We start from the raw sequence: 4,222 nt of genomic DNA, 5'->3' as shown, positions 1-4,222 counted from the left end.
AAAAAAAAAAAAAAAAAGGGCCCAAAAACAAAAAAAAAAAAAAAAAAAAAAAAAAACAGAGCGTTCCAGCTGGGAAAATGGCCTAAACATGAACCTTATTTTTACAGTCACTTAAAGATGTCCCTTATCTATTAAATTAACTTTTAAAAAGGAGGAAATGGGGATAGAGAAAGGCGGGGTGTGGTGGCAGGGGGCCAGAGAGAGCTTATCCATCTGTTTTTCTCTAACACCTAATACTTCCATTTCTATGTGCTTAGATATATTTTTCTATCACAAAATTTTTGCATTTAGGCAACAGATCAAAAGAAAATATTAGCCACTTTCAGTATATTTTTAAGATTTTTCTGAACCAAATCTGTTCAAGACTGATCAAATCCCATCTTTGTCTCATGTTCTAACCAATTAAGTCAGGGAGGAACAATGTTCCCTAGCTTCACAGACAGAACCTGGCAGGTGCTGCCCATGGTTTGTCCCATCCCAGTCCACGAGTTCACAGGGTATGTATGCCCAGGCATCTGACCCATCCCACTGGTCCCCAGAACACAAAGGGAAGGAGATACAACATCAATATGGCATTTTATGCCAGGCGGGCTTTGAACAGCATCCAGGCTTCAGTGACAGTTTCAGCCACTTGCAAACCAACCAGCACATGAAGAAGTCAAGAGCTCACTTGCAGAAAGGGGGAACTCGGGCCTGCTTTCCCACTAAGCCCTGGACTCTGTTCCCACTTTTTACTTTTCATAAAGATATGTATGTCTAGGACTCTGGCACCAGAGACCTTTCTCTCATTTCTGTAAAATTCCTTTTCTCCACAGAGATAAAAGTCAACATTCCCACCCACCATGTGCATTTTGGGCAAGCTTGTTCCTGCTTCTATCTGCGGAGGCTCAGCTTACAGAGGGTGTAATTCCCATCTCTGAGATCAGAGTAAAGAAAAAGTGAAATTCCTGTGAATCCTTCTGGAGTTGTGATAATGGGAGATGTGTTCCAGACATCCTGAGTTGAAAACTGGAATACATTTTCTTAGAGAAACAGTCAGCAGCTTCTCCAGCAAGTTCACAAAATTGTTCTTAACCCAAAACGTTCTCAGAACATTCCAGAAATTTCTATGTAACCCACCTGCTCTGTTCCCATTTTTCCCCAGCTTGTTATTCTTTTCCAACTAAGTAGTGTGGATATAGCCCTGCTTTGCCAAATTCTCCAACGTTCTCCACTCAAATTAATAAAGTTCCATTTGGGCAGTCCCCCAGATGTTAAAAACCTATGGAGGCGCCGCTGATGAGTTCTGCAGTTCCAATGCTGCCTGCCGGCCGCCTCAGGCCACTAACAGGGTGTGGGTGTATTCCACAGCTCTTTCCTTCTGTCCTTCAGCTTTTATGGAAAACGCAGGACGTTTGAGGCCTCTTATTTTAAATGGTGGCCTGCCAGAGACAGGCCCATTTATATATGTAAGTGTTACATATGATATCAATTGAGTAATGGGAAAAGAATGGATTGTTTATTAGATGGGGTTGAGAAAACTGCTCATTGTATGGGGGAAAAACAAATCATTCTTCTGGATCTAAGATTCCTCCCTACCATGTCGTTGGAGAAAAGAGGTAAAAACAGGGAGAGAAGTGCACTGGACCCGTGAAACATACAGACTGGACTTCAACAGAGCTTATCAAAGTCAGTCTACACACAGCATGAGATGCACCCTAGAAGGGTGATGAGCTACAGGCATCAGCTGGGCTCCCACTGGCTGCCTCAAGAAGCCACCGGTGAAACTCATCAGCCTCCTAATCCTGACCCAACTCCTCTTCACCTGGACGAAGTGAGGACCTCTCACTCCAACTCTGATCTCCTATAAGCAATGCCCCATCTTCCCTAGCCCAGGTGCCCTCCTCTGGTCTCAAGTGTACAGATGAGGCCAATCTCATTCTTCAAGTTTCTAGCTAATTGTATAAGCCGTAGTCTAAACTCTGAGTCCAAATTCCTTCAGGTCCTCTCTTGTGACTCTCGAAACCTTGTTTATTGGAAGAAAAAAGAAAAACCCTGAAATTCCGTTTTCTTGCTCTCTTCTTTAAGGCAATAATGATGCCTTGGAGTAACAAGTGGAGAATCAAGAGCATAAAGATGATTGCTTCTAGAAGTTCCGTGGCTGTATATGGGTAATCCAGCACCATTCTTACGAGACCACAGAGAAAAGCGCCCATCACCCTCTCCTTTAAAAAAAAGCTACGGAGGGCTTCCCTGATGGCGCAGTGGTTGAGGGTCCGCCCGCCGATGCAGGGGACACGGGTTCGTGCCCCGGTCCGGGAAGATCCCACATGCCGCGGAGTGGCTAGGCCTGTGAGCCATGGCCGCTGAGCCTGCGCGTCCGGAGCCTGCGCTCCGCAACGGGAGAGGTCGCAACAGTGAGAGGCCCGGGTACCACCAAAAAATAAAAAATAAAAAAATAAGAAATAAAAAGCTACGGAAAGTCTCTGATTGGTCCAACTAATTTCTCCCATCCCTGATCAAGCATTCTGGTGCTTGGAAAATGAGGCACGGTGAGAGGCCCATCTTGTGGCAGAGAAAGTCAGCCTCACCGAAAACCACATATTTGAGCTAAGGAAGCATCATTAATTCTCCAAAAGAAGGTGGAAGCAGTTTTCAAAGCAGGTATAAGATTATTTACTACACAAGAATCTATTCTAGAAGTCATCCCAGAAAGTTTCTGAAAGTGTTTAACAAATAATTAAATACACCTTTTACAACTGGAGAGAACATAAACTTATTCAGATATATATATTTGGATATACATCCTGTACTGTAAGTGAGGTCAAGTCCCGAAAAAGTTTCTCAAAAGTGATTTCAGCTCGCAGGGCACCCGGCGGCCCCGCGTACCCGTTGTCTCGCTTCAACGGCGTTTGTACAGAACAGAGCCCGGGACGCCCCTTCTTCCAGCCTCTGACCACCCTCTTTCCCAGTTGCAACCTCCTGGACCATCTTCCCCACCATCTTTTGCCTCCAGAACCAGCCAATACCACTTTCTGTGTTTAGCTCCTTACTGCCAACCAACCGCGAGCTCCCTGATTCGCCAGAAAAAGTCCACCTAGGTGGAGGCCGCAGTCAACTTCCCGCTCAACCTGCCTCTGCAGGCCTCTGACACCTACCTCTCTCCGGGCTTCTACTTTCACCGCAAAGATGTGGCTCTAGAAGGCCTGGGCCACGGCTTCTGCGAGTTGGCAAAGGAGAAGCGCCAGGGTGCCGGGTGTCTCTTGAAGATGCAAAACCAGTGCGTCAGACACGCCATCTTCCAGGACAAGCAGAAGCTGTCCCACCAGGAGTGGGGTGAAACCCTGGACGACGCGGAAGCCGCCAAGGCCCTGGAGAAGAACGTGAACCAAGCGGTTTGGGATCTGCGTGCCCTGCGCTCTGCTCGCGCAGACTCAGTCTGACTTCCTGGAAGCCGCTTCCTTAAAGAGATGAATGAGCAGGTGAAACTCATCCCGAAGTCAGCACCCACCTGACTGCCCTCTGCAGGCTGGAGGCCCCCAGGCTGGGCTGGGCAAGTACCATTCACCCTCAAACATGACCAGGAACCTGAGAAGCCTAGCAGCCTCAGGGCTTCTGCCTGAGCCTCTCCCTGCAGCCACTAGGCAGCTTTTTAACCATCTTGGAGTCCTTGCCCAAGCCATGGACCAGCTGGAAACAATAAAGCTTGTAGCAGAGGAAAACAAAATATTCTAGGCTTGCAAACTACTTGCATCAAGAGGTTTCTTTCTACACACTGTATAATCCAAAATCCAGTAATTCCAGCAAGTTTAGTAACTCAAAGACCATGTTTAGACCATTTGTTGCCCTCACTCAGAGAATGCACCAGACTCAAAGGAGAGGATCAATCACCCCCCACCCCAGGTCTTAAAATCCCTCGAAATATAGGACAGCTTCTCAGATAACCAGGAAGACCTTGGTTACTCTGGAATTGGAATATAAATATAAATATAAAATTATTTATATTTATATAAATAATTATTTATAACAATATTTAATGATAATTTACCATGTGCCCTAATCTATACTAAGTGGTTTTTACATATTTTCTTATTTGATATTCACAACAACCTTCTGAGGTAGGTATTTCCATGAAAGGTGAGGTGACTGAGGCTTAGAAAAGTTAAGACACTTGCACCAAAAGACACAAATGGTAGGTGGTAGAGTTGGTCTTAATCCAGGTCTGTCTAATTCCAGAATCCAA

At 45.7% G+C, this 4,222-nt stretch overlaps 1 pseudogene; it reads left to right on the top strand.

Moving 5' to 3' along the window:
* Positions 1-1,708: 1,708 nt before the first annotated feature.
* LOC112391720 (ferritin light chain pseudogene) lies at positions 1,709-3,559 on the top strand (annotated as a pseudogene).
* Positions 3,560-4,222: the final 663 nt, after the last annotated feature.

Source organism: Neophocaena asiaeorientalis, unplaced genomic scaffold (assembly GCF_003031525.2).
Source record: "Neophocaena asiaeorientalis asiaeorientalis breed wild unplaced genomic scaffold, Neophocaena_asiaeorientalis_V1.1 scaffold150, whole genome shotgun sequence".
Lineage (NCBI taxonomy): Eukaryota > Metazoa > Chordata > Mammalia > Artiodactyla > Phocoenidae > Neophocaena > Neophocaena asiaeorientalis.
The sequence above is the reverse complement of the archived record's forward strand: the minus strand, read 5'-3'. Positions and strand labels throughout refer to the sequence as shown.